The 19,629-nt window shown below is 50.6% G+C and overlaps 1 protein-coding gene across 6 annotated transcripts in view; it reads left to right on the top strand.

Moving 5' to 3' along the window:
- The window catches only part of Kcnb1 (potassium voltage gated channel, Shab-related subfamily, member 1), a 94,104-nt gene that overhangs the window by 37,978 nt on the left and 36,497 nt on the right, over positions 1–19,629 (top strand). The window lies entirely within an intron of this gene.

Genomic DNA, 19,629 nt, shown 5'->3' with positions numbered 1-19,629 from the left:
TGGTGATACCTACACATAGCCAACCCAATGCAAACAGGCCACGTGTCTGCAGAGGCAGAGAAAGCACCTTAGAACCTTTAAGGGCACCTGCCCTTGAACACAGCTATTCTTCTGACCATATGCACTCTTGGGCAGTCAGGAGATTGTGCTTGGCTAGTCCTTATGGTAGTGTTTGAAATGGCATGAAGTTGGAAACAACTTCCCAGGAGGGACCAGCTGAAGGCTCGATGAAACATCAGCTCAGGCTGGTGACACACACGGTCATTAAACTTCGGACTAGCAAAGTCTGGTGTGGTAGCATGCAGCTGTAGTCTAGCACTGGGGAGTAGGAGACAGAAAGATCCCTGGGGCTGTCTGGCTAGTTGTCCTAGCTAAATCTGAGCTCCAGGCTCGAGGAGAGACCCTGCCTTAAAGAATAAAGTAGAGAGTGAGTGAGGAGGTCTTCTTCCACTGACCTTTGACCTCCACATGCACATTCACCTCCAAGTACACATGCACACACATGTGCACACTTGCACACACATACACAGACATGTATGTATACCACACACACAGGCAAAGCTGGGGTATCAGTATGTGCTGATGTGTGACAACATGCCATTAAGTGACAATGTAAGATCCTGACGGGTGAGCGAGGGGTGTCCTGCAGTGTCTGTGGGGAATACACAAATTGGCCACAGAGTATCTCTCAGGAATATGGGCACCTGCAAGGGTCAGCAAACCCAGCACCAGGCCTTCCTGCTGCTCTGTGTGACCTCCAGCCATCAAGACCACATTCCAGAAGGAAAGGAAGAGAAGGTGGGGTTGGAAATAAAGGAAAATGAAATCACAAATACCCCTTTTCCTACACACTTTGACTTTGAGGGTGGTGGGAATGAATGCTCTCCATGGGAGACGTCTATCTTTAATCCATCAGACAGGACTGAGTCATGTGACTGCTCTAGCTGCAAGGGAGTCTGGGAGCATGACCGTTTTCTATCCGGGCTCTTTGCCATCTGAATAAAAGTGGGATTCGGTAAGAAAGAATTTGCCATTCATAGCCCTGTGCTTCAAAGTTCTGCTGGCTGGGAACAGCGGCTGTTTCTGGCTTAGGTTGGGGAACAGGAAGGAACCCCCACTTCTCACTCTGTACCTTTTTATATTTGTTTCAAGCTTATCCATGTTTTCCCTTTTGAAGCATAGCAAGGGCCAGAGTGATGGCTCGCTGGGTTAAGAGCACTGACTGTTCTTGTGAAGGACGTGGGTTCCGTTCCCAGCACCTACATGTTGACTCACAACCATTGGTAACGGCAGTTCCAAGGAATCCAGTGCCTTCTTCTGACCTCTGTAGGTGCTAAGTGCCCACAGTGCATTTACAGATGTGCAGGCCAACAGTCATACACATAAGCAATCAATACATTTCATTAAAAGAGCATCCAAAAAATTTTTTTAAAGCCAGCACAATTTATGTAAAAATGCAGCCTTTGTAGATATGGTGCAGAACGCAGTAGGTTCCCAATGACACGGACTCTTCTTAAGCTGGCATGGAGTCTCTTGCCCTGATATACACAGAACGCTCCTGGCCACACCTGCGTCTCATGACCTGGGCTGAATCTTTGTATTTTCCATGGTTTCTGCACCCCGGCGAGTGGAATAGGAGCAGACCCTCTTCCCAGCTGCAGAGTCCTCCTCCCTGGCCCCCGTGTTGTTAGGAAGATGGTTTCTCTGTGGTTCATAAAATGAGAATGTCTGTGGGATGAGGGTGGGCAAGCTGGTGCTTTTCACAAAGAGGGTGGCCTCCCACGTACCCCTGGGCACCAAGCATGGCTGTGCTGTGCTAAGATCTGGGATATCTCTGCCTCAGTTCTTTCTTTAATCCTGACGGTGCTTTCTCGAGTGGTCCCCTGTGTAACTTCCATCCAGAGGAAGAGAACACCAGGATGTTGCTGTGGGTAGGTAGAGACTGAGACACTGCTCAAACACAGAGTCAGAAGTAGCAGGGATTGGGGATGTGCAGCTCCGTGGACACCTTTAGGGCTCCGTGGAGGGAGGGGCTGTGGATTCAGGATCGACCTGTGGATTGAGGTGGTCTGCAGACCATCTGCTGTCCGAGGAGCCTCAGCTGATATCTGGTTCTAGTCCAGTGAGAGGAAAATTCCCATCATCCCCAGAGCTGAAGGAGTCTGGGTGAGAATGGAAGCAAATGACGGCACCTCGTACCGTGATGCCCCGTCTACCCTGAGCCCGTGTCTCCCCCGGCCTACTTCAGGAGACTTCTCAGTGGTCTCTGGCTTCCTCTGCCCAACTCCACCTCCAAGCCATAGCAAGTCAGAGCCAAAACCCTCCTGTGACTCCTACTTCACTCAGAATAAAGCCACTGCTCTTAGCCGGGTCTGCCAACCCAGTTATTCCCCTGCCTCAACTCCTGTCTATCCAGGCTGCTCATCACTGCCACCTTAGGGCCTTTGTGCCTCCCCCTGCCCCTGTCCACCCTGTACTCCTGGGCAGCTGTAGCTCTCTCTTTTCATTCAGATGTCCCTTTCCAAGTGTCACCTCTTCAAAGTGACCTCCCGAGATCCAGGGCTTCTGCCCACCCTCTAAAGCAGCCGTCCCTCTGTTTCCTGACTTCATCTGCCTCAGCCATCACCCTCTGTCCTGGTTTGCCTCTCTGTTGCTGTGTGAAAACTGACCGAAAGCAACTTGAAGAGGAAAAGGTTCATTTGGCGTCTGTGTTAGCATGTCCGTGGGCATTATTCATGTTCAGGTCATGTTTAGAGAGCTGTGTTGATGAGACTTGTGAGTATGTCTTCTCTGACATTTCTGGGAGAGGCAATCTCACAGCAAACTTCCTGTTCCTCTTACAATCCTCCCGCCCCCTCATCTGCTATGATCCCTGAGTCTTGGATGTGGGAGCTGTGGTAGAAGTATCCGTGGGGACTGAGAACCATCCAGCCTCTGTTCCCTTCATTCTGATTGGTTGTGGTTTTCTGTAATGTTCTCTGTTCATTGCAAAGTGACGGGTTTTTTGTTTTGTTTTGTTTTTCTGATGAAGTGAGTGTGCACTTACCTCTTTGCACAAGGGCAAATGTTTAGAATGTAGTTACTGATTACGCTGGTTTAGGAAAGTGGTGGTTGTAGGTTCTCATCCAAGGTCCATGATGTCACTAGTCCTGAGGGCAAATGTTTAGAATGTAGTTACTGATTACGCTGGTTTAGGAAAGTGGTGGTTGTAGGTTCTCATCCAAGGTCCATGATGTCACTAGTCCTGAGGTGCTGGCTCGGATTCCACTACCAGGTATGGTTTCCTTCTTGATGAGTAGGTCGTTAGTTTAATTAGAGAACTGTTGGTTGCTACCAAGATGTATGTGCCACTATTGCCCCTTAGGGTTATAGACCACGCTGGTCATTGTTGTGGTTCGTAGATGTTACAGCTTGGTCGTTTGCCTCCGTTGGAAGCTTGTTCTCTGCGGCTGTTTGTTTGTTTGTTTGTTTTGAGACAGGGTTTCACTGTGTAGTTCTGGTTGTCCCAGAACTCACTCTGTAGATCAGGCCAGCCTCAAACTCAACAGAGACCCACCTGCCTCTGTCTCCCCAGTGCTGGGATTAAAGGTGTGTGCCACTGTGTCCAGCACTGGTCCCAGTGGGTTTCATTTGCATGTGACCCTGCTGGCTAATTGTGACTACATGCTGCAAGAGTGGGGTGAACTCTGTGCTGACTGGAAGGCCCACACAGGCCCAGTGTAGCTGAGGCCTCTGCAGCTGGTGAGTGTCCTGGACGAGGCCCTCTCTGCTCACTGACAATTGGTGTGAAAGGCACTAGAGGCCTCTACACCTCAGCCTCTACACTTCAGCCTCTATACCACAGCACCCTCAGCCAAGCCCCGTGGTTCACCCACAGCTGCTGCTGCTGGCTTTGTGGCTCAGGTTTTAGAAGCCTGACATCTGGCCCTCCCTCCCAACTTAGCAGAGGTTTGCTCTGTGCCCCTCTTCCAACTGCCCTTCAGCTTTGCAGGGGCGCCGGTGCCCCCTTTATGCACATGAGAATAGGGGAAGAAGGGGTGTCAGAGTTGCTGGCTGGCCCCAGACACCTGTCAGCGGCATCTCCTTGTAGAGACCTGGTGTTCACCCTGCTGCCCCGATCTGAGGCACCGTGTGACTAGGCAGAGTCCTGTCCTGTCAGCAACCTCTGCAGTGTTGACAGTGGCCACAGCCCAAGGCTTCCGAAAGTCTCGGGGAAGAGGAGGAGTTTGGAGTCACAGCTGTGGGTGTGAATCTGTACTGTTGTTGTGACATACTGTTCTTGAGCCTGGTGGACATCGGTAGGCAGGATTGTCTGAGGCCTCCCACAGGGAAGGCAGACCACACCCCTGCCTGTATATCTTGCTCTTTGAATTTAAAGCAAAATAATAAAAATAAAAACATGGCAGGATGACAAGAAGGCCCAGCAGGTAAAGGCTCCTGTAACCCCAGCAGCCTGAGGTAATCACAGAGCTCACGTGGTGGACAGCCCAAACTGACCCTTGCAAGGTGTCCTCTGACCTCCACACATGCAAAGGCACACAGTGCCCCCTGCCCCAATAAATAAATATAATAGAAAAGTTTAAACTTCCCATTTGAGTAGAAGCAAAAGCAAATGGGGTGGGAATGCCCAGGGAGGGGGTTCAAAGTCCTGGGGTGGGAATAGCCAGGGTGAGGGTCAAAGGCCCTGGAGTGAGAATGCCCAGGGTGGGGTCAAAGGTCCTGGGGTGAGAATCCTCAGGGTGGGGATCAAAGACCTGGGGTGGGAAAGCCCAGGGTCAAGTCATATTTTCTTTATGCTCTGATCACCCTGTCCTGTCTCAGGAAACACAGGTCCTGTCTGGAAACTGGAGTTATCCAGGTGGTTCGACACACCTACATCTTTCCCTATTCTGGCCCCACTGCAGCCCCACAGAGTCCCAGCCCTGCCCACTCCCTTATCATTGGTCAGGGGCAAATGATGTTGCTCCAGTCTCAGTTTCCCCATCTTCCCCATGAAGATAATGTCCTCAGAAGGTGGCAGTGAGCATCAGAGGACTAAGACACACACACACACACACACACACACACACACACACAGTGCTGACGTCAGCACCCCACGAGTGCCTGCTAAATTTATTGTCTTGTTTATTTTATTTTTACCTTTGGTCTGCTTTTTGAAATTGGGGGTGCAGTGTTATGCCCGGCATAAATTGGAGGTAGGAGTCATTCTTTTTGGCTAAAATTGGAGAGAGAGAGGGAGGGAAGGAGAGAGAGACGGGGGAGGGGAGGGGTGCCCTCACTCTCACCTTGAGCTGACACAGGACCCACTCTGGGGAAAGCCCCACATTTTATTTGAGTCTTTGCTTTGCACATTTTGTTTGCTTGAAGTCCTTGACTTGATCAAGGACCCGCCTATATGTGCGGTCAGCTCTGCCAATCATGTCTGCCCTGGCTAACAAGGAGCAGGTGGTCCCATCAGTCAGTTCTCATATTCGGTCCCTTTCAGAGGGAATTCAGAAACTCTGTCTTGATCTGTCTGATTTAATCGAGCCAGTTCTAGAGCACCATGAAGAGTGGAAATCCTTTTGAAGCACAGGAGAGCCAGGGCAAAGGGGTCTGGGGCTAGGCAGTTCATTTAAATGGGGTGCAAGGCCACAATCTGCCCATGGCCCAGGATCCTGGAGCCTCCTGGAAAGGGAGAGTGTGAGCTCCCTGCTTTGGGTCCTTAGCATGTGTCCCCCTGGTCAGCACACGTTACAGGAGATGAAACTCCTTCCTTGTGAATGGTAGGCAAAGCTAATTGCTTAGGCTCTCTGGTGGGTAAAGAGAGAAGGGAAAGATGGAAGAAGGGGATTGGCCAAAAGGCAGTAGGTGACTATGTAAGCTCTCTGAACTCTTGTCTTCTTTCATAAAAAATGATCAGCCCTGCTGCCTGAGGCTGCTTAGCTGTCAGGATCAAACCACGTGGGAGATGACACCATTTTAAAACTAGGAAGTGGGGGGACTGGAGAGATGGCTCAGTGGTTAAAAGCACTGACCCGGGTCCAGTTTCCGGTGTCTGTGTGACAGCTCACAACTGTCTGTAACTTCTGTATCTGACACCCTCACACAGACATACAAGCAGGCAAAACACCAATGCACGTAAAATAAAAATAAATAAATTCACAGGAAGTCATGCGAGCCCTAGGGCTCTGTATGCACTGGGCTGAAGTCCACCTTGGAGGAGGCTGGAGAAAAGGAAGGGAGGAGGGAGAGCCAGGTCCCATTGAGACAATGGGCAGAGCCAGGCATGGTGGTGTCTGCCAACACTTCGGAGGCTGAGGCAGGGGGATAGAGATCTGAGGCCATCCTGGACTACATAGTGAGAGACCTTATCTCAGATAAACAAGCACATGAGGAAACAAATCTGGGACTGGGGAGATGGCTCAGTGGGTGGAGCTGGGGAGATGGCGCAGTGGGTAGAGCACTTGTGCAAACTTGAGGTCTTGAGTTCATATGTGCAGAACTACCTTAAAGCCAGACTCAGTAGCATGGTCCCAGCATTCCAGTGTGGAGGCAGAAGTAGGAGAATCTCCGGAAACTCAAAGGTTGGACACTGAGGACACACACACACAGAAAAGATAAAATGATGACGATAGGCATGGTGGCACACATGTGAACTCAGTGCTCTTGGGAGGCTGAGGCAGGAGGATTGCCACAAGTTCACTGCCAGCCTGGGCTATAGTGTAAGTAAGCTTGAGGTTAGCTTTGACTGCAGAATGAGACCCTGTCGCCAAGCAGGACCCCATGGGTTGAGCCGCAGCGCCCAAGCTCTCGCTGCTGCCCCCATCTCTGTCCCTGCTGTGGCCTCTCCTCCCACAGAAACGTTCACGTTCCTCCCCCCCACCCCCAAACTCCTCAAATGTTATGACATCCGTTCCAATACCCACACACCCAACACTCCCCTCTCCTGCATCCATCAGCTAAGCCGCACCTTGGACCTTCCCTGGCCACGATTCTTGCCTTCTATCCTGGGCAGGCTCCACCCAGCCTGCTGATTCGGGGAGCTGTCACCTGCTGTCACCTTTTCCTGCCACTAATGTGACTATTTACTCCCAAGAAAATGCCCTTAATTTACAAGGCATTAGTTCTAATGCTGGATGATTAGGGTCATTAATATTCATGGATGGCCCTCCAGGGGGGACCTGGGTGTTAATTAGCATTCTTATGCCTCCGTTCTCAATGAGGCTGCTGGTGGCTGCTGCCTCTGCTTCAGCCTCTTCCACTTCAAAGGGAAGCCTTGCCCCGGCCTTTCCTCTTTCACTCAGATCTCCATTCTGACAGCTGTCTGAAAGCCGCCCCCACTCCCTGAGCTGAAGGGGTCCAAGGTGTCAGGGAGGCTGGAAACCTGCAACTACTGGGGTGCCCTAGGGTCTGTCTGGAGCAGAGGAGGGAAGGGAGGCGGCAGGAATGTGTATGTGCCCCAAAAACAGAGCTCCATCTCAGACACCCACGCCTTCCTCCATCTCTAGTCAAAAATGTTCTAGTGTTTTTATGTAAGGTGGAATCTAAGCCAGCCATCCCAACACCCCAGCCTTGGGTCTGCTCAACAAACAGAGCTGTGCGAGGTGTCTGTTTTTGGGGACCCGGATTGGAGAATACATATCTCATTCCTCCTTTCATACCCTCTGGGCTTGGGGTGCCAGAAGCACCCATTGCCTGTCTGAGGAATGGGCTTCAAGTAGAAGATGCTGTATAAACAGTATCATGTTGCCACAGCAACTGAAGTGCTTCCTTCCTCCCTAGAGACCTGCATGGGGTCCTGGAGTGGCCTCACCCACCTATGCCATTCAACTATGGAGCAAGACTGTAACTTAACAATGCCTCCTGGGACTAGACAGAGCTGGATGTGAGAGATGTAGCAGGGGTGACCAGGTGCCTGTGTGTGGCTTCCAGCCAGTTACTGACATGCGGAAAAATGGATTCAGAGCTGCCAACCTCTAACTGCCTCAGAGAGATGGACAGTGTGGTTATGGGTACAGCACTGCTGGCAAAGAACCCAGATGAGAATTGTTCAATAAGGGCCATGTGGCCAGAGTGTGGCTGTAGGTTGGCACTTGGAGCTGGCCAGTCCAGTCACTCTTCTGTAATCTAATCAGGGTATGTTACTCTCTGTCAGGATGCTCGCCCCACTGCATCCCAGCCTTGCAGTGAATGGTGAGAAGATGGCTTTGCGAGGGGTGGGGAGGTAGCAAGTAACCCCATTCCCAAAAGACTCTGGGTCAGACCTAGCATCCGTCCCATTGCATCCTGGGTGTCTGTGATCACTCAGGATTTGATATCCGAACAGGCATGGTGGCACACGTCTGGAACATTAACCTACAGGCTAAAACTAGAAGATGGTACTTACAGCTGACCTGGGCTCCTGAATAAGCTGCTGCCTGGGCTACAGAAGAAGACACTGTCTGAAGGGAAAACAAGAAGAGCTTGCCTTGCAAGGACAAGGATCTGAACTTGATCCTCAGAACTAGGCGAAAAGCTCTGTTTTTGAGCCATCCCTGTAATTTCAACACCAGAGAGGCAGAGACAGGAGGATCCTTGGGGGGTTGCTGGACAGCCACAAAAAAAAAAACAAAAAACAAAAAACAAAAAAAAAATCCAGAGATGGCTCAGTGGTTAAGAGCACTGACTGCTCTTCTAAAAGGTCCTGAGTTCAATTTCCAGCTCTCTGAAGACAGCTACAGTGCATTCATATACATTAAATATATAGATAAATAGATAATAAAAAACAAAAGAACCCAAGATGGATCGCACCTGGCACCTGAGAAATGACACCTAAGGTTGTCCTCTGGCTTCTGGGTACATATACACCCATATATACCACACACACACCAGCAGATCCTGGTCATAGGTAGGAAAGGGCCACTTGGATCAAATGTACCTGCCTCTCCTTGTTAAGTGATACTAAACTGGGCTCTTCTCTGTGCCTCAACTTCCCCATCTGTATGTTGGGATATTTCTCATAATTGTCATAGTCTCTCTCTCTCTCTCTCTCTCTCTCTCTCTCTCTCTCATTTGTTTTTCAAGACATGGTTTCTCCATGCATCCCTGACTGTCCTGGAACTTGCTTTGTAAACCAGGCTGGCCTCAAACTATCTCTGCCCCGAAGTGCTGGGATTAAAGGTGTGAGCCAACACTCACAGTGACTATCACTTTGTTTGTTTGTTTGTTTGTTTGTTTGTTTGTTTGTCGAAACAGGGTTTCTCTGTGTAGCCCTGGCTGTCCTGGAACTCACTCTGTAGACCAGGCTGGCCTCGAACTCAGAAATCCACCTGTCTCTGCCTCCCGAGTGATGGGATTAAAGGCGTGTGCCACCACAACCAGCTGACTATCACTTTTTAAGTCCATCCGAGTACTTCTGTCCCCAGCGTTTTCTGTGTCATTTGTTGGAGATTTGGAGTTGGCATCTCATTATCAAGAGTGGGTCCCCACTTGGTCTTTTTGACAACAATGTGACCTTGGTGATTGCCACTGGATGGAGGTGGGGAGAGAAGAATATCTGGGAAGGTCCCTGCCTCTGTGTTGCCTATTGCCCTAGAAGAGACAGGAAAGGTGGTGAGCTTGTCCACATCTGCTTAGTCACCTCATGTCCTGGAGGGATGACACTAGGACTGCCTCCCAGGCTGGTACCGCATGCCCAGGATTTAACTAGGACTGGTGTGAAGCATTTCAACCTTGCTGCCATCTGTGGCTGGACATTCTCTGCGGAGAATAGCTCTGTGTGTTCAAGGATGTGTTACCCCAGCCTGAATCCTCTCACCGCATGCCAACACCACACACACACACACACACACACACACACACACACACACACACACACACATGGCGTGTGTGGGAGATTAAAACAATCCCTTCAAATGTGCCTGAAGGACACATTCACCCTGACTAAGAACTGCTGGAGGATTTGTGGTAGCCAGAGGTGATCTATGTATGACTCGGTGGTACCACAGTCAGGGCTGCCAGGAGATTCTGGGGAGGGAGGAGGAGGAGGCTCTTTGTTTCCTTCCCTTGAACAAGACATATCTCCCCATGATGGCACCAGCAGCCATGCTGGGTCCATGAGATAAGCCAGTCTGGGTCAGAGCTGGAGCAGAGAAGTCTGAGATAGGACTCTGTTGTGTGAGATAATAAATCCCCTGTAGAGTTTTACTCGCTGTCTTCTGTTTCATACGTCAAACCCTCTCATAACTGATAGATCATAAATCACACTTCCCATCTCATCTTAACGCCACCTTCCTCAGAGAGCCCTCCCCACACTCACAATAGACACTCGGTCCTCATGTTATTCTAGATTTGCCTCGTTGGTGTCTGTCTCAGTTTATAGATACACTTCTATGTACTAAGGCCTGTTTCCCACTAGACTGTCAGTGCCTGGTAACAAAGGTCTTCTTTGTCCTTTCTTCCCAGTGGCAATAAACTCTGACGCAGAGCAGGCTTTCAGTAAGGGTTGTTGTTCAGTACGTGGATCAAGTAAACAAGAGATGCATGAATGAGTGGATGGAAGAGTGAATATAGGATTGATATATGATTGGATGGTGGCGAATAGGCAGTAGATGGGTAGATGGGTGCATGATAGGTAGATAGATGGGTGATGGATGAATCAACAGATGGTTGGTAGATGAGTGGATGGATGGGTGGGTGGAGTGACTGGTGGATGGATGTGTGTAGGGGTGGCTCGATAGTTGGGATGAATGCGTAGGTGGGTAGATGAATAGATGGGTGCATGAGTGGGTGGATGGATGGATGGATAGATGGGTGGATGGATGGGTAGATGGGTAAATAGATGGGTGGATGGATGGGTAGATGGGTAAATAGATGGGTGGATGGATGGGTAGATGGATAAATAGATGGGTGGATGGATAGGTGGTTGGATGGATGATAAATGAGTAGGTGGGTGGGTAGATGAATGGATGATGGGTAGATGGATGTTTGTGAATAGATTAGTGGTTGAGTGGATAAGTAGATGAATAGGGAGGTGAATGGATAGATGGATAAATGAATGGGTGCATGGAGAGAAAGGTAGGTGGGTAGATAGATTGTGGATAGATGGTGGGTGTGTGAAGAGACTGGTGGGTGGATGGATGGATCTACTGATCCACTGACATAGCTTTCAGTGTCTCCATTCTCCTACGAATAGACTTAGGAGTGGATCACTGGGCTGTATGGAAATATTTTATATTTGATATTTTGCATACCTGGTGGTTTTGTTCTCTTCAGCCCTCAGTATAATTCAGTTCTGAGTGATTCTTGTGAGTCGAGTCTCTGGCCTCCCAGGTAAGCATTCCCAGGGTCTCTTCTGCTATATTAAGGCCCTAAGAATCGCACCAAACTTTCAGCAGAGTCAAATCCTGCTTCTGTCTTCTCCTCCGGACAGTGTGTTCACAAGCAGGCAACTAAACTGCTCCAAATCTATATGTCCAAGAAGACAAAAATCCAAACACAGCCGTAGAGATGCTATTCGTCTCTCTCCTATGTGCTTATCACAGCTGTGGTTATTTGCCAGGACACGACATTAAGGTGGCCAATGCAGACAAAGAAATACCTATGAGGTTTGACTTGTGTTCTGGTCTTTTCAGGCCGTAGCCGTGGCCACTGTTCTGCCATCCTGGGTAAACTGGCTTTTTCCTGCTGCCTCATCTGTGCCACCTGTAAATCTAGGCTGCACCCACAGAGAATCAGGAGAATCCTTTCTTGCTTTCTTTCTTTCTTTCTTTCTTTCTTTCTTTCTTTCTTTCTTTCTTTCTTTCTTTCTTTCTTTCAGCCTACTGCCTGAAGGGGCACAGGGGTCAAACATGGTGCAAGCCACCCCCTTCCTTCCGTGTGGCACCCTGGGCTGTGGGGGTGGTACTTCCGGAGCAGATGGATCAGGCAGCTGTGGGGATGGGTGGGCATGTGACCTGGGATAAGATAAGTGCCTCGTCAGTCACCACCACCTGTTCTGGCACCTTCTGATCACCTCCTTACCCCCACGGGGCGCGTGGCAGTCATCTGCTAGTAAGTCAGTCTCTACAAAGAAGCCAGGCCTGGTGCTCCTCACCTGGGTCGGGCCACCGCTGAGCAAGGGCACGCTGGGAGTGTGCTCACAGAGAACAAAGACGTGGGCAGAGCCCAAAAATAGTTCAGGAAACCCACAGCTTTCTGTTTTCTCCCTGGGAGGGTAGCTGAGTGATTCTCGGCAGGGGACCTTGGACGTGTCTCCTGCAAACACTGTAATTATGAACCAGCTAGGGTGGCGCTCTGGGTGCTGAGAGTGCTGGTGGGAGACACTGCCCACCCCCACTACCATATGCACCCCAGCCTCAGGGAGGGTGACCCTGAGAGAACCCTGCGCCAGACTTCACACAACTTCCAATTCTGGTTACATTCCCTTCCTTCCTCCAGAGCCTTCTGTACTCTACCAGTGGGTAAAGTTGTATGACTCGGTAAAGCCACTCAAGCCCTACGTGTCCTAGTAGTGTCTTGTGACACAGCCAACACCTTTCCATTGTAGCTACTCAGTAGCAATCCCAGAATGTGTCCCGTGTGCTTGTGCCTCTGGGTCACTGTCACCCAACTCCGCCATCAAGAAAGCCCAGCTTCGTCTATTAAACCACTCTAGCTGACTGAAGGAAAGGGGGATGGGGCCAGGACAGTGAATGGCTGGCTTGGAGAACTAAAAGCCTCCAGCTAATGGTGCAAGCATGGCTGAGTCCAGGCTTTTGAATTACACGGCAGTATTTCCATTTCCCCCGAACCTTTGGCCCTTGTCTCTTTTGCGCTGGTTTTTACTGTCAAAGGCCAGTCAGGATGGCTCTCTGCAGCCCCAGGCTGGCACCTAACCATCATGACAGACCCAGTGGATGCCTGTGGCTCTGTCACAATCCTGCCTGACACACATGAACCTGGAGGTATCATAAATCACCGAAATGATTTCATGAAGGTTCTGCCCAGGCAGGTGTGGTCCACACCCTCATCTAGAGCCGTTTCCTGGAGACCAGGAAGGGGAGGCTCCAACCTCAGAGGGTGCAGAGGGTGAAGAAGATGGAAGCAGCAGGTGTCCGCACAGTACCTGTGGCTGGAGCTGTGCTGAGCTGATGTCTACTTAAAGCAAATGTCTTTGGAGTGGAGGTCTTGGGGAAGGATGGAGGTACTCCCTTGGGTGGAGCCTATCGTCAGGGCCAGTCGTCGTCTCTCCTAAGATTCCAAGCTTGGCCTGGAGTCTTTCATGCCTCAGCTCAGAGCCCTCCCTTCCTCCCTGGTGAACCAAGCCTAGTGACGTGCACTGTCCCCAGAGGCCAGAAAACTCACCGGCCTTCTTTCTTAGCTTGTGACTGCTGTATCCTGCCCAGGCTCCTACAGCTTGCTTTACCATTCAAATGACTGCTCGGCTTGTAGTCTTTGGGATCAGAAGCCACAGGAAGAAACAGGCTGTACAGGTGAGGTGGGCAAGGTCTTACCCACATCCTTCAGCCCTGAGCCACCACATTCTCCATCCCCTGTAGCCATGGCCCTCCATCCCCCTCAGACCTGAGACCAGGGTTACAAACAGTCTCCTGGAGAATGGACGTAGCCCCATGAATAAAGGAGGGAGATCACGTGGGGCCTTTGGCACACCAGCAGGAAGTCTACACGTGGCTCATGCTTTCAAAATTTTAAATAGAAAAATTAGGGATTTAAAATGCAATCTCTTTAAAAATGTGAATGTTAACAGCTAGTACAAGGTTTTTTTGTTTTGTTTTGCTTTTTGTTTGTTTGTTTTGAAGCACAGTTTAGAACAAGCAAAGCATACCTGTGGGAATAGACTCAAATTCCAGGCCACCATTTTCAACTTCTCTCTCTCCTTGCTACAGATGGAAAAAACGAAGGCACATATATGCATTGCTTATATATACAGTTTATATATAAATATATAAACCATACATATATACATGCATGCATACATACATACTGGCTATATCCCTTAGGCTAGATTGACAACTGCTTGCTATGGTGGTCTTGATTGCACCTCTCTAGAAGGTAGCATCAGAATGGGGACATAAAGAGAGTGAGGGAGTCAGGTCGTGGCTATCTGAGGGTAGAGATTTCCAAATAGATGAGACCATGCAAGGGCTCTAAGGCAGACCTGTCTGTCAGCAATTAGGCTGACAGGCTTTAGTGCAGGGTGGAAGCAGATGAGAGTAGAGTAGTGGAGTCCATTTCTGGCCAGGGCCCGTGGGACCTGATTCAGATTTAGTAAGGATTAATGAATGGATGGACAGATGGATAATGGATGGATGGTGAGTGGGTGGATGGATGGATTGATGGACTGACAGGTGGACGGATGAATGTGGATGGATGGATGGATGGATGGATGGATGGATGGATGATGGGTGGATGGGAGGTTGAGTGGATGGATGGATTGATGGACAAACATACAGGTGGATGATGGATGGATTGATGGATAGTAGAAAGATAGTTGGGTGGGTGGGTAGATGGATGGATGGACAGACAGATGAATGAACAAACTCCAAACTTTTCTGCTTTCACAGGAACATTCATATGAGATGGGGTGTGTGGGTGTGCCTGATGTGTCCTAGGTTCTGAAGCCTTCTAGAAGGTGACTATGCGGGAGGCTGTCAGTCAATTCGGGTTGTTTAGTGCTCCCCGCATGGGGAGAGGGGACCTCTGTGAGAGTCAGGAGGTAGTGAGAGTGCACTCTGGGTGCCAAAGGCAGAAGTGATGGATCTCATTCACGACTGCTTATAGCAATGTGTCCATCCCGGCAAGCTAAGGGATCCAAGCCACCATCAAAGACCCTGGTGTGGGCATGGAGTCCATGAAACTCCTAAACACCCAACCCCACCATTCACAGTCAGCCCCTGTGACCCCATAGGACGCTGCAGTGGGTGCTCCCATCCTTGGCCGCACTCAGCCTCTGAGACTATTTCTGCCTTCGTTGGGTACTGGCATCCCAGCTGCTGGCAAGCAACTCGGGTGGGGTTGCCATGGCGACCCTCGGGCACGGATTCCCAGAGATGCTCCTGCATCCTCCCCAGCCACTGCTGATTGCCGGGGGAGAGCGTGACTCACCGTTAAATATATCACGGTCATCCCAAATTGGCTGCTCAAACCCAGCAGCCGGATGTGGGGACAGGCGGCCTATGGAGGGGGCAGGAGTGGGGATGCTGAGGTGCGACCTTCTGGGTACCACTGGGGCCTTTAGATCCTGTTGTTTTTAGCTGCTCCCATCCCTGCTCGGAGTTCGTGCCTCTCCCAGCCTGCCTGGGGCTTGGCCCCAGACCTGCCACTGTTTTCCTGTGATTGTGTGTGCATGTGCGTGCACACATATGCCTGTGCGTGTGTATGTGCCTGTGTGCGTGCACACAGGTGGGCAAGCACAAGTGTCTTTCTCAGTCACTCCCTACCTTATTTTTAACAGATGCGCTTTTTTTCGTATTTCATATGTATTTATTGTGAGGGGGGCACACATGTCACGGTGTGAGTGTGGAGGTCAAAGGCTAACTTGCCAGTCTCCATCAGACATACCTGATGATTGAACTCAAGTCACCAGGCCTGGCAGCAAGCATCTTTACCCAATTAACCATCTTGCCAGCTCCTTCACCTTATATTTTGACACAGTAAACCTGGAGCTCATAAATTGGAGTGACCTAGCTGGTGAGAGAGCCCTAACGGCCCGCCTGTCTCTCCTTCCCTGGTGCTGGATATATCGTCATATGCCACCACCCTCAGCTTTCCGCATGGGTTCTGGGGATCTGAGCTCAGCAAACCCTTTCCCAACTGAATTTCCCCCCAGCTGAGTGGCCTTGCATAAGAAACTTGAAGTCTCTGGGCCTCTGAGCATTCATCTCTAAGTTAGGCCTGAGGTGTATACTGACAAAGACCTTGAGAGCGCAGCTTGCCCTCAGCTGCAGAGCTGACCCATGGGAGACCTCAGCCAACTGACGGGAGACTGGAGCCTGCTGGGTGAGAGAGGAAAGAGTCTCTGCCCATAGGCCAGGAAGCCCAGCATCTTCACATTGCTTCTCTATCCCCGAATTCCACACAAAGCGTCCACGTGGACACAGCACACACAGCTGCGGATCCCTAAGCCTAGGAAACACCCTCATTGTGTGTCCAGCAAGCCTGGCCAGCCTTTGCCCTGGTACACGTTACCTTGGTGCTGCTTGGAGAAACGATTCCGTATCTACGGTCCCAGAAGACATGCTGGCTCTGTCTGCTTCATAGATAACCAGACATCCCAGAGGAGGTTCAGGACACACGCAGACTTTGGGAAATCCACAGGAGCTGTGTCCCAACACTTCCCCACACAGCTTTAGACAAACACACGCCACCTTGGGTAGGAGCTACTTTTGCAAGGTCCCGGGGGCAGCATCTGCCCCTTGCCAGCGGTTGCTGTCCTTAGTCCTCCCTCCTGTAGGCCTTGCATGTCACAGCTTTAATTTTTTCCAGCCAGCACACACCCGTCAGTCTAACATGTCCTAATGAGGTACCTACAGCCTCAGCCCCCAGCCTGCATCTCCTCTTCCATCCCCTGGTTCTTTGCAGGGAAGGGGTTCTACTGGATGTTAAACTCAGGATTTCATGTGTGCTAGGCTGATGCTCCCCTGATGAGCTGCATCCCATCTCTCTGCTTACCTTTTATTTGAGACAGGGTCTCACTAAAGCCTTGAACTCATTCTCGATCCAGGTGGGCCTTGAACTTGCAGTCATCCAGGCCAAGCAGCTGAGACTACGGGTGTGCATCACCCCACCCACCTGAAGGTATAATTCATATGCACACAATTGTTCTAATTTGACCCTGTGCATCAATGAACTTTAGTAAGTTACCAAATTGAGCAGCCCCACGATCCAACTTAGGAACATTCCGAAAGGAACCTCGTGTCCAAATGCCTCTATCCTGTCCCCCTGCCCTTGGACAGGTGACCACTGATCTATCCTGTATCTTTACGGTGCTATTCTTAGACAGTTCGTGTTAGTAGTGTCCCATAGTAGTCACATGTGTAAACCTCAGTTTCTGAGCTGGGGTCAAAAGTAAGAGAGATTGTCACCGCAGAGACCGTGGTGGGGGTGACATCATGAGGTTCTTGTGACGACACGCTCATGTCAAGGAAGGAATCAGGTGTGGAAAGACAGCACTGCCCAGGCCTTACAGATCACAAGGCTGTCTAAGAACAGGACGTGGCTCAGCACTCCACAGTGGCCAAAGATGGCTAGAGCCAACTCCATCTTGCCTGGTGGGAATGCACCCCAAGGTTGTCTGCCCTTGCCTGCTGCTCACTGTCCTTGCTGTGTCCCCCAGGGGGCTGAGCATGTAGAATCCAAGAGCTTACCAGCCTCAGCCGTGTCTACTCAGAGAGGGCCACTGAACATGGATGCCACAGGGCTCCAGCTTTAACCAAATCAAGAGGATGAAGATGTTTCCAAGCTAATGTCTCTCTTCAAGTCTGTGGGACGTCAGGAAAGACATCTCACCTCTCTGAGCCTCAGATTCCTTTTCTGGTGAGCAGGGATAATATTTGGAGATATTGGAGATTTATGTAAGAAGGCACTAAGTAACCTCCACTCAGGGACATGCCTATCATAGCTGCACTGACCTCCACCGTTATCGTCACTTTCTGTGTGATAAAATGCTGAGTCTTTCTTGGAAGGAGAAGCCAGCCCGAGGGAAAGACTCACTTGCAGCTTACAGAGAAAGAGCCTTTGCCCTCTTCCTGCTTCCTGAAAGCCCCGTGTCCCAGCGAAAACCACTCTACACGCCTCTCCTGGAGTCGCCTCAGCTCTTACTTTGACTGACAGCCTTGAAGAAATGGTGGATTTTATCTCTGGCCATGGAAGTCCTTAACTAAATGACATCATTCCTGCAGTCACCTAGATACATGGACAGCAGATACATGGAGCCCACCCAGAGAGGGAGGAAGAGAAAGAGAGGAGAGGAAGGAGAGAAAGGGGGGAGGGAAATAGAGTGAGCTAGTGTACAGAACTATGAGACATTGAGCCCAGAGTCTGTATGTGCATACGGGTGTGTATGTGTGTGTGTGTATGTGTGTGTGTGTGTGTGTGTGTGTGTGTGTGTGTGTGTACATGCATGGGTGTCTTATTTAGGGTTTTACTGCTGCGAACAGACATCATGACCAAGGCAAGTCTTATAAAGGACAACATTTAATTGGGTTTGGCTTACAGATTCAGAGGTTCAGTCCATTATCATCAAGGTAGAAGCACGGCAGCATCCAGGCAGGCATGGTGCAGGAGGAGCTGAGAGTTCTACATCTTCATCTGAAGGCCACTAGGAGAACGTTGGCTTCTAGGCAACTAGGATGAGGGTCTTAAAGCCCACACCCACAGTGACACACCCACTCCAGCAGGGCCACACCTCCAAATAGTGCCACCCCCTGGGCTGAGCATATACAAACCATTGCAATGGGCGCGTGTGTGGACGCTGGAGGTCAATTCTACATAACCGCTGCAGTAACTCCTACACCTTACACTCCTACACTCTCGAGACAGTCTCTCACTGAAACCAGAACTCAGCTGTGCAGCTAGGCTGCTGGGTGAGGAGGCCCTGGGGGAGCTACTGTTTCTCCCTGCTTGGTGCTGGGAGTCCAGGCCTAAGCCTCCATCCATGACCAGCCTTCATACCCATTCTGTTCCCGGGCTTGAACTCAGGCCCTTTCACTTACTCAGCGAGTGCTTGACCATGCAAGTGCTCTCCCAGCTTCTCCAAGAAACCTCTCCGTACCCGCTCTTCACTACCATTGACTCACTGGACCACTGCCGGGCTTTAGAGGGTGTAGCATTGACAATGCTCCAGGCTCTTGGGGGTCCAGTCTAAAGGGGAAAGAAAACCTGGGGGCACGTCATAAGATCCAGTTTCAGATATAAAACCTGCCTAGAGATGTGACGCGTTGGGGGTAAGGGATAGTACAGTGGACAAAAGAGAGAAATCAGGAAAAGCTGTCCTGGGAGGGTGACACTTCAGCAGATCAAGAGCTGAAAATGAGGGGAGGGCCATGTCTGGAGGCAGAGGGTTGTAAGAGCCCAACGAATAGGAAGGCACCGAGGCTTTAGTGCTCCCCAAGGCTCTAGTGCTCCCTGAGGCTCCAGTGCTCCCCTCATGTCTCGGGAGCCAGAGGAGGTCAGAATAGCAGCAGCAAGGGGAGCTATGGGTGGACATCTGACCAAGAGGAGCCAGACACACAGCGTTTGGGAGGCGTGTAAGGTTCTGGCTTTTTTGCCCAGAGATTGGTGAGAGATGGGAGTTGTTTTGAGCAGAGAACAGAGGTCTGCTGTGGGTCCCAGCAGGTCCCTCTGGATGGCTGAGGTGGAGGAACATCTGCCCTGGGGACCAGGGTGGGAGCAACTGCAATGCAAGGGGCTGTGACCATTCGGGCTTCTCAGAGAGTGTTAGGAGGTAGGCGCCTTTTGGAGGCTTCCAGAAGCCAGGCTGGCAGCTCGCTGCTATGCTGGACGTCCCGAGTCTCTGGACCAGTGTCTCAGGAGAATTCTTCCATCACCAGTGTCATCGGGGCTGTGGTAGCCAGTGACTTGCTTCTGCTCCCATGCCCTGTGTTGGCCATGCCTCAGCTCAGGGCGGCAAGACGTCCATTAGCAGATGTCATTCTGACATCTCTGCCT

Source organism: Mus musculus, chromosome 2 (assembly GCF_000001635.26).
Source record: "Mus musculus strain C57BL/6J chromosome 2, GRCm38.p6 C57BL/6J".
Taxonomy (NCBI): Eukaryota; Metazoa; Chordata; class Mammalia; order Rodentia; family Muridae; genus Mus; species Mus musculus.
The sequence above is the reverse complement of the archived record's forward strand: the minus strand, read 5'-3'. Positions and strand labels throughout refer to the sequence as shown.